The sequence below is a fragment of the Galeopterus variegatus genome, unplaced genomic scaffold (assembly GCF_000696425.1).
Source record: "Galeopterus variegatus unplaced genomic scaffold, G_variegatus-3.0.2 Scaffold1436, whole genome shotgun sequence".
Taxonomy (NCBI): Eukaryota; Metazoa; Chordata; class Mammalia; order Dermoptera; family Cynocephalidae; genus Galeopterus; species Galeopterus variegatus.
Genome location: NW_007727547.1, coordinates 39,778 through 50,604, shown reverse-complemented (window position 1 = coordinate 50,604; position 10,827 = coordinate 39,778).

Genomic DNA, 10,827 nt, shown 5'->3' with positions numbered 1-10,827 from the left:
GGGGGCAACACCGAGGGTTGCGATCCCATTGCCGGTCCCCGGTCCGGTGCGGGGGCGACACTGAGGGTTGCGATCCGTTTCCAGACACGGAAAAAAAAAAAAAAAAAAAAAAAAAAAAACACATACAACTTCCAATATACCATATACTAATTATCAGAGTTTTTAATAACAAAAAAATTCAGCTTAATATTTAAATGTTATATGAAATACTTAAAGCCAATGGCAGCAATAGAATCTTTACATTTAAGGTAGTTTTAATCAAAAGTAATAAATTTCAAAAACAAAGTGGAGTTTTTGGAGAGAATATTGATGACTATTGGGATCTAAGACCTTGGAAGGATTGACACCAGGACAGCTCCAGAAACCTCAGCAGCAACGACACTGGAACTTCCTTTTGGAGCACAATGTGGTTCATCTCAAAATGATTCTCTTTCCTTCTGTGTCTCAATTCAAAATTCTAAGTTCCTGGATAGAGAATCTGGACTAGCAGTATCTGTTTTCCACTATTGTTTCAATATTTGATGGACACTGTGAGATGGTCATCCCATGCCACGAGGCCACCATGGACTTATCTCTGTACATCAGTGACAATAATCAGAATAAATGAAATTTTTATCTGCATTCATTTTCTTCAAAGTTATCATGTTACAGGTCTAATACATCTAGAATTATTTGGTACTTCCACTGTTCCCAATAATAAGCAAAATAATTTTTAAAATTTATATTTAATAGTAAATTATCAAGTTTTATCTTCACCATGGGTCCTTCAAGAAAAACAGTTGATTTGAGAATTCTTTATATCTTAAGAAGATGAATTAAAAGAACGTAAAATTGGCCACCAGAATTTTTTTGCAACAAAGTACCTGAAAAACAGGAGAATTAATAAGTATAAGTGAAAAAATAAATTGTAAGTCTGCATCTAAAAACACTAAAAATGGTATTTTTCTGAGCTTTAGTTTTTCAAGCAAAGTTTGAGTTTGTGGAATTGCACCCTGAAACTGCATCATCACAATCAACCAAAATCTTCATTTAGGAAATAAAAAGTATGTAATTCTTTACATTAAACAGTTACTGTTAGAGAGGCTTAATGACTTAGTAATGGTGGCATCATCTTATACACCTTGTGTAAATACATACAGACAGACAGACCTTTTGGAGCAGCTAGCCAAACAAGATCTTACCTCCTCATGGACTGCGGTTGAAAGTGAGTTTCTATTTAGTAAAGTAAATGTCCAGGATAAGGACCACAGGAGCGATCTGTTGCTGCGCAATGATGTAAAACTTTTAAAATTTGAATAACATTTTAGTAATCACTTTCTAACAAAAATTAAATTACTTGGTAAAATTATTATTATATTCTATAAGATTTAGAATTATTCTTATATTCTAGAAATTCATTGTATATGATGTTATTTAATTTTGAAACATTGACTTGGTTGAGTGTTGATTTTAATCCTCAGGCATTCAACAGTTCACCAGAAAGTATTTCTTATGTATTTTTGTTAAAGATAAAATCTCTGCAAATAGTGATTGTATCATGGGAATATGGTGACTTGCGTGCCTTCTGGGAAAATGGTAATTTATCGTGGAGAGGAGACTTCCTTTGACTCAGGAGCAGCTTCAGGATATGTGTACATGAAGTGGTGAGGAAAGAGGAAAGCGTCCAGGTTATATTATCTATTTATTGATTCTGCTGATTATTTGAGATGTTTAAGGGAGATGTTAATTTACTTCATGTTTTTAAAATTACAGTAGACCTTTGGAATCTGCATTTAACATTTGACACTTTGACTCCTGATGAACAGACACAGATACATGACACGTAATAAGTTTTACTGGGGATTATAATACCTACAACATACTTAATGACATTTTTTAAAAATTACAAATGATAATGTGTGTAAAATGCTTAACATGAATTTCAATAACATTGGCTGTGAATGATTTAGCTATTTTATAGGTTAACTGAGGCCTGCCATTTATTTCTTAATTAGTACTACTGTTGAATTTGGTATTTTTGAAAATTTTTTTGATAGCTTCTGAGCACATATTATTATCTGTAATAATTTACCTCCTAGATGCCAGCTACAAAAAATTCATTTTGAGCAGTTTATCTCAGATAGGTTTATGCTCTTTTGAAGCTACAATCTTAATTTCCAAATTGAAAAGGGGAGTGGGTGTGTGAAATAACACAGAGTACTTGTGAGTTTAGCTCACGAGTCACAGGGAGCGGCATGGGCCATGGAAACTCACCTGTAGCTGTTCACAACTTACTCTTTCCTGTACTCCCCTGAAAATTGTAATCAGTCCCTCTTTTCCTACTTATCTTGAGGAATAAGTCCCATGAACCAATTCATTTATTAATAAAGACATTTTCTCTGGGAAAAAAACTAATTTACCAAAATAAATAGTACATTTATTAAGGTTTGTTTATGACACTTTTTTCCTCTATGCCTTTCTCTGAGCTACAAACCACAATGATTTATATTTACTTTAAATTTTCTTAGCATTATGTATTTACCTACTTAATGATCATTTACAGCACACATCATATTACCTGGGATATTTTTAATTGAACTGATAGGAACTTAAACTAAATTAAGCAGAAATATCAGTTCTAGGAAAGGACTCTTATTGTCTTTACTTGGGCCATGTGCATAATGTTTAACCAGTTATTATTTACAGAAGTACGTGGTACCGTGATGGGTCCAGACTGAGCTGTTTGCCAATCTCAGAGAAGAGGTGGTGGAGGGAGATGATGAAGACTTAGATATAAGAAAAGGAGAAAACTATTAACTAGGTCTGGAGTGTAATTTCTGTGAATGTAAATTTTTCTTTTTATTTCTTTATATCTTTTATTTACTTCTGTATATTCAGTTCTTGGAAGAATCCCTGGCTCAAAATTGACACTCAGTAATATTTGTTGAATGAATGAATTAGTGGACAATACTATTTCCTAATACAATCCACTACACTCGTGAGGTACTCTCCTATTTTCTAGGGATGCAATGATTGCTTTATCTTGAGGTCAATGACATGCTGAAGCATTATTAAATACTGTGACTCAGTTTTGTATAATACTAATTACTGTAAGTTAAATGTCTCCATAGTTCTTCAGTATATGTTGTTTTTACTAAGTGCACTGGCACCTCTTTGAGAACAAGGATAATAATGCCTACTTTTTTGAAGTCTCAATATAGCAAGTAAATGTTAGTTTAATTGAATCATGTTTGAGTAAAGAGGGGCTAAAGATAAGTGTTTACTAACCAAATAGAGAGTTAATTTGGTGAAGTCAACTTCAGTCTTTGTAAAGCTATACTTTCGTAGAATCTGATATATTCAGTTGTAATAGCTAAATTACTGTAGCTATTTTATAATGTCTGTTTATTTTACTTTCTGAGTTATTTCTTCTGTGAGGTCTGAAGGTATAAGAGTGAATTATTAAAATATAGTTCCAAAAATTACAGAATACCAAATTTCTATTTCATAGGTGATTTGTTTATTTGTGATTACATTATTTAGGTGATTAAAGCATGTAATTTAAAGATGCAGGTGTTCAACTTTTTAGTTTGTATCTATGTTCTTTAAGAATGAACTTTAGACTGTTAGACTGGTGTTCCTTTTTCTATACTTTCTCTAACATTCACTTAATCTCAAATAAATGAATATCAAGGAACATCTGACTTTTATTTATGATGTAATCATGAATTAATTATACATGTGCAGATTCAGTTTTGAATAAATTTCTTCATTCAATATTTTTGTGCCTCCATAATGTGGGTTTTTTTTTTCTATTAACACTTTAATATTCTACTTTTTGGGATATTTTACAGTAGTGAGATGAGACATTCATTATTGTTAATTAATGGCCCTACTACATGGTGCTAGGTATAATTTTAAATGCGTATTTTTATTTGAACTATGGACTGCTTTGATTAAAAATATTTTTCTAATATTATGAATATTTTATCCTTGAAAAAAGTGAACAGCATGTTTATAAATGGAAATCAGAATCTTTGGGAGGGAGGCCTTTGGCAAGGCAATTATTTTACACAAACAACCGCATCTGTGGGAGAGGACCACACGAAGCCTGCATCCCCTTTTGAACCCTCAGTAACATCCTCCAGGGAAAGTCACTGACTGAAGATTGTTTAAATGGCAGCAGTAGGGTGCATAGTAACACTGCTCCTCAAAGGAAGCATCACCTTATCTGACCCAGTCTTGGAGTTAATCAGGCGCCTGCTTCAGCCAGTTGACGATAATGTCTCCAACCATTTCCATTTTTTAGCATTTAGGAGCCATTTGAGGACATCTTTTGTTTGTTTAATAAATTTTCACAGGGTACATTTTGGTGAAAACTTAAAATGAACTTGGTCTTTTGTTGGGCTTTAGCCTCTGACAATATATAACTCCAAGAATTTCTAAAGTTCTTTTTTTTTTTCTTTTTGCCTTTTTTCGTGTCCGGCAACGGCTCGCAACCCTCAGTGTCGCGCCCGGGACCGGCCACGGGATCGCAACCCTCGGTGTTGCTCCTGCCCCTCGCTCAGCCAGTGAGCGGCCGGTCTGTAGGTGGGATCCGACCCCTCGGCGGGAGCGCCACCGCACTTCCCAAGCGGCGCACTCTAGCAGTGCGCCACCGGGCCAGCCCGAATTTCTAAAGTTCTTTTTTTTTTTCTTTTTGCCTTTTTTCGTGTCCGGCAACGGCTCGCAACCCTCAGTGTCGCGCCCGGGACCGGCCACGGGATCGCAACCCTCGGTGTTGCTCCTGCCCCTCGCTCAGCCAGTGAGCGGCCGGTCTGTAGGTGGGATCCGACCCCTCGGCGGGAGCGCCACCGCACTTCCCAAGCGGCGCACTATAGCAGTGCGCCACCGGGCCAGCCCGAATTTCTAAAGTTCTGAGATGTATTAGTTCTTGAAGCATACATTAAGTACTCTAATGATATTTACAATATACTCAATCAGTCAATCAATTTAATACAATTTTAAAAAGAAAGGAAAAGAAAATTCTTGATCTACTGTTAATCATGAAGTTCTTACAATGTCTCATCTAGATTTACAGAAACAAGTAATATGAAGGAAATTAGTTGATAATATAAGGTACAATTCTCTTTAGAAATACTTGCTTTTTAATTTTGTGAGACTGAAATGCTACATTTTTCCTTTCTTTTTATTCAGTAATAAACAAATTTAAAAAGGATAGAGATACATGGCATAAAAATATACTGTCATACAAAGAAACAGAAATACCATATGTTCTCATTCATGACTGCCTTCTAGGAAGGAAGGAAAGGAAAGGGAGCGAGGGGGAGGGAGTGAGCAAGGGAAGAAGGAAAGAATGAAGGAAAGAAAAGGAAAAGACCAGAACAGTATGTTGACCTTTCAGAAGGAGAGAACAAACCTAAAGATACTAAAGATGCGGGGGGTGAGAGGGGGTTTGGGAAGTGATAGATCAGGTAAAGTGCATAAAGAAATATCACAATTTGTAAGAATGAGTACGTTAATAATAATTTTTTTTTACAAAATAAATATACTGTCATAGTGTCCAGAGTTAGACAACCTGCAAAGTTTGAGGGACACAAGACTTCCTTTGGGATACCAATTGTTATAGAAAAGTCATTGGGATATATGATGTCTTTATATTTATATGGAATGATTTAAATAAATAAGAGAAATGTGCAATGTTATGTTATATTATTTGCTGAGAGAATACCTCACATTCAAAAGGAACTAGCATTAGGAAACCTAAGTTGAGTAGTACTTAACCAAAATTCATTAGATTTAGGAGACCTGAACTCTAGCTCCGATTTTATAAGAATATCTATGGAACTGTGGTCAAGCTACTCTGAATCTCAGTGACATTAGGAAGAAAATGAAAAGGTTGAACTTACTCTATGGGACTCATAGAGAGACACCCTTAAAGTACAATGAAGCATTGTAGCCTCTCTCTAAAAAAAAAATACACAAATGTTCTTATTTTCACAATTTCTACACACTCTCAGTGAGTTCAAGGCATTTGACCCACATCCCCAAACGTCAGTTTAAGAGACTTTAGAATTTGGTGATTTCCAGAGTATCTTCCAGATTTAAAATTCAAGATTGTTTAATAAAATATCTTAGAATCATATGTGAAATTCAATTTTTAAAATAAATCAGTACATACAGTATAAAAAGTGTGATTGTTTTATAGGATGTCTAAAGAAAATCCATTGTCCTCTCATTCCCTTTTATATTCCTCAGTTTTACTATTTGGGATGACTGTTTTCAACTCCTTTAGTCATTTCTCCAAAAGCCTGAGAACCAGGGGTGGGGGGTGGCATCTGAATGCCCAAGAATCACAAGCCCCAGTGTCCAGGGCAGGAGAAGATGGAGGACCCATCTCAAGAAGAGAAAGAGTGCGTTTACCTTTTCTCCATACGTTGTACTGTATCTCTGTAGAACCCCAATCTGTACAACAGGAAATCATTTGTCATTAGAATTTTGAAAGCATTTGCCCATTTTCCTTCTGAATCCACTGTTGCTATTGAGTCCAATGCCATTCTTATTTCAGATCCCTTAAATGTCACTTATTTTTGCTCTTTGTATACTTTTAGATCTTATTTTTTCCTATTCCAGATGTTTGGAGTTTCATAGTAGATTCACTTGATTTGGGAAATTTTTAATTATATGTACTAGACTTAATCAATCTAAAAGTTCATGCCCTTTAGTTCTAGGAAGTGTCATTATATTATTTGGTGAAAACTTTCTTTCTAATAGGAGTCTTTATGAAACTTATTATTAAATATTGGATTTCTAGAGTGGAGTTTCCTATTTTATGTATTTTTGTCTTTGTTCAACTTACTGAGTGATTTATCAGACAGAAAGTAAATTCTGTCTCTTCATTATCTCTGCTAAGAAGTGATATTTTTAGTTTCTGAGTGCCTCCGTCCACCATTTTCCTTTTGTACTTTTAAAATTTTAATTTATCAATATACAATGTAGTTGATTTTCGTGTCCCTTTACCAATTCATCCTTTCCCCCCCTCCCTCTTCCTCCCCCCTCCATCAACATCACATCTGTTCACTTGACTTAACAAGTTTAAGGAATTGTTGTGATAGTTGTGTCTTCTTCCCCTCCCTCCATTTATTTGTTTGTATATTTATTTATTTATTTTTAGCTCCCACAAATAAGTGAGAACATGCAGGTATTTCTCTTTTCTGTACGATTTTTTTTTAAATGCACGAACTCAAAAATCTAATTTTTGTGGATATTAATTTTAGTTGTACTTAAACTTTACTCTTATCCTTCATTGTTTTCATTTTCTCTAAGTTGATTTAAAAAATTGGTCTCTTTCATATTAGAAGCTATCTGTTCATATTTATAAATAGGGCACTAAAAAGTTTATTGATAACTGTGTGTGTATGTGTATGGGGGGGTGTTCACAGAGTGATCAGGAGTATATATAGAACTCTAAATTGTTAAAACAAAATGACAGTTGATAACAGCCCACTGTTTAAAAAGTACAAGGTTAGCATGATATATTTATAATTAGTGAATTATAAATCTTTCAACGTCCTAGTGTGCAGTAGAGGCCATACAGAGAGAAGAGGCTGGGGGCCTACTGCGCAATAGTAAACTTTCACTGAGTAATGTTAGTTTTAGTAGAGATCCCCATCCAGTTTGATAGAATTTAATTATAATTAAATCCTAAATTAATTATAATTTAAAATAGGTGTACCTAAAAGATTATCCAATATTGCTATTCCTATTTTATTTACCACCGATAAAGGGACACATACATCGTTTTCATGTTTATTTATGAGAGATTCCAGTTATTTAGTGACAGAAAATAATTATATTTCATATCAAACTATAGATATTTTTCAAAAAATATAACCAATTTTCTCTAGATGAGTCAATTGAAAGGTTAGTTAAAAATTTGCCAAAATTTAATTTATTTTCAACTTAAGTCATTGAAAGAAATAAGCTTTTCTTTAGCTTTTATTCTGTGAGAAGAGGGATCTAGTTATCAGGTAGCAATCATAAAAAGCAGCATAAATGAGTCTGATAAGCAATGAAAAATGAAAAATCGGTCTTAAAAACATCTAACTTGTGCCAAGCATTCCCAATGGTATTTAGCAACTCTCACCAGATGGCATTAAATCACAGGAAGGACCTACATAGACCTGATTTGAGTGGTCAGATTCCAGGAACATCAACAGGCTTGCCTGCTCTTGTTTTTTTGTAATAACATAACCCATGATTTCATAAAGTTGAATTTTCAGAATGCACTAATGGTGTTACAACAGCTTTTACTATATTTTGTTTATAGTTTTTGCATTAATATTCATAAATGGGATTAGTTTACTATTTTTCTTCCTAATACTGTTCTTGTCATTTACTGGTATTAAGAGTTTTCTGCTCTCTGGTCCACCGTTTTCTACTATGCAAGACCCACGTGTTGCTGTAGAACCACCACAAAAGAAGGCCCTCACCAAAAATGTTGCCTGGACTTTGGATTTCCTAGCCTCAGAAACTGTAAGCAATAAATTTTATTTTCTTACAAATCACCCAGTTCCATATATTTAGTTATAAGCAACAGAAATGAACTAATGCAGAAAATTGGTACTGGAGAAGAGAGGTGTTGCTTATTACAAATACTTGAAAATGTGGAAGCAGCCTCGGAATTGGATATTGAATAGAGGCTGGTAGAACTTGAAGGAGCAAGCTAGAAAAAGTCTTGGGAATTTACAAGACAAGAAAACCAGGGAAAGTTTGGAACTTCATAGAGACTGGTTAAATGGTGGTGAACACAATGCTGATAGAAATGCGGACCGTAAAAACCATTTTGAGAAGATCTCAGATGTAAATGAGAAGGAACTTATTGGAAACAGGGGCAAAGATCACCCTTACTTTGAACTGAAAAGGAACTTGGCTGCATTTTCTTCGTGCCCAAAAGTTTTAGAATTGTGTGATTTCAAGGTGCTGAACCCGGATATTTGGTGGAAGAAATTTCTAAACAGCAAAGCATTCAGAAAGCTGCATGGCTACTTGCAGTAGCCTATGTTGAGTTATGGCAGAAAAGGCATGAGGTAAAGCCAGAATTCTTAATTCAAAAGAAAGCAAAGGGCAAAAAATTGGAAAACATTCAGCCTGGCCACAAAAGCAGGAGTGCAGCCCAGCGACACTTTGCTAAAGAGATGAGTACAGAAGAAAGGGATTATCAAGAGAAGGAAAAAAAGACCTTAAAGGCATTTCAGAGATCTTGAAGGCTGCATCTTCCATTATAGGCTCAGAGGCCTAGGGTGACTGAATGGTCTTGGGGAACAGATCTGAGGCACCCTCCACAGGCTCACTGCCCAGAGGCACCTGGGGAAGCTGCTTTCAGCACTAGCACCCCAGCTGCTTTGGCTGCTCCGGCTGTGCTAAATTGGCCCCAGGTGAGGGGTGACTGGACCTGCAGCTTTGGAAGATACAAGCTGCAAGCCTTGGTGGCGTCCATGTAGTGTTAGATCCACAGGCTCACAGAATGCCAGAAAACTGTGGAGGCTTAGGAGCCTCCACCCCGATTTCAAAGGTGGTATGAAAAAGGCTCGGGCCCAGAAAGAGATCTGTCACAGGGGCAGAATCACTGCAGACAGACTTCACTAGAGCAATGACAGGCAGAAACGTGCAATCACAGATGCAGCAGAAACCCCCCACCAGTGCCATGTCTAGTGGAGGCAATGAAGACAGGACCACCATAGAGACCCCAGAATTGTGGGTGGAGCTACTAGAGTCCCCAGCCTGGGAGAGCTGAAGCATGACCTCAGACCAGGAAAGCCATAGGAGCAGAGCTGCCTGAGGACTTAGGGACCCAACCACCACACCAGTGGGCACAGAATGCCAGATATGAAGTCAAGGTATATGATTTGCCAGCTTTGAGATTTAATGCCTGACCTGCTGAGTTTTGGACCTGCCTTAGGACCTATTACCCCTTTCTTTTGGCCTACTTCTCCCCTTTGAATGTGATTATGTACCCTATGCTTATCCTATCATTGTATCTTGGAAGTAGATAACTTATTTTGTTTTCACAGATGGGACTTTGAACTTTGAACTTTTTGAGTTAAAACAAGTCAAGACTTTGAGGATGGAATGAAGGTATTTATATGTAAAAAGAACATGAGTTTTGGGGAGCCAGGGGTGGAATGCAGTGAATTGAATTGTATCTCCCCCAAAGTTTAATATGTTGGAGGCTTGGTCCCCACTGTGACAGTGTTAAGAGGGCAAGGAATCCTATTATAGTGATTGAAAGGTGGGCCCTTGGTTGATAGGTCTTGAGGACCCTGCCATAGGGAATGATTTAATGGTGGTTATGGGTATGGTTCTGAGGGCTTTCAAAGAGCACATGAGAAGATCTCTCTTGGCTCCACCATTTTATGCTATGTGAGAACCTTGCATTGCTGTAAAGCCACCACCAAAGAGGGCCCTCAGCATGAGCATTCCCTGGACTTTGGACTTCCCAGCCGCTAAAACTGTAAGCAATAAATTTCGTTCCCCCCCAAAAAAGAAGATTTTTCTATGATACTTATAATGATGATGTGAAAAAACTTTCAAAGTACCTAATGTGTGCCAGACTCTCTTGAAAGCACTTTACATGCACTGACTCACTCAACCCTCACCACCACTTTACAAGGTGAGTAGTAGTATTATTTCCAACTTATAGATGAGCATAGTGTTCCACACACATGAAAATAATTTGCCTAGATGGGGATAGAAAACAGTACAACCTGGAATTGCATGTGAAAGATTGCAGTTATATATTCTTTTTACATTTGGTTGCATTCAATTCTTTGATCTCCTTTCTTTGTG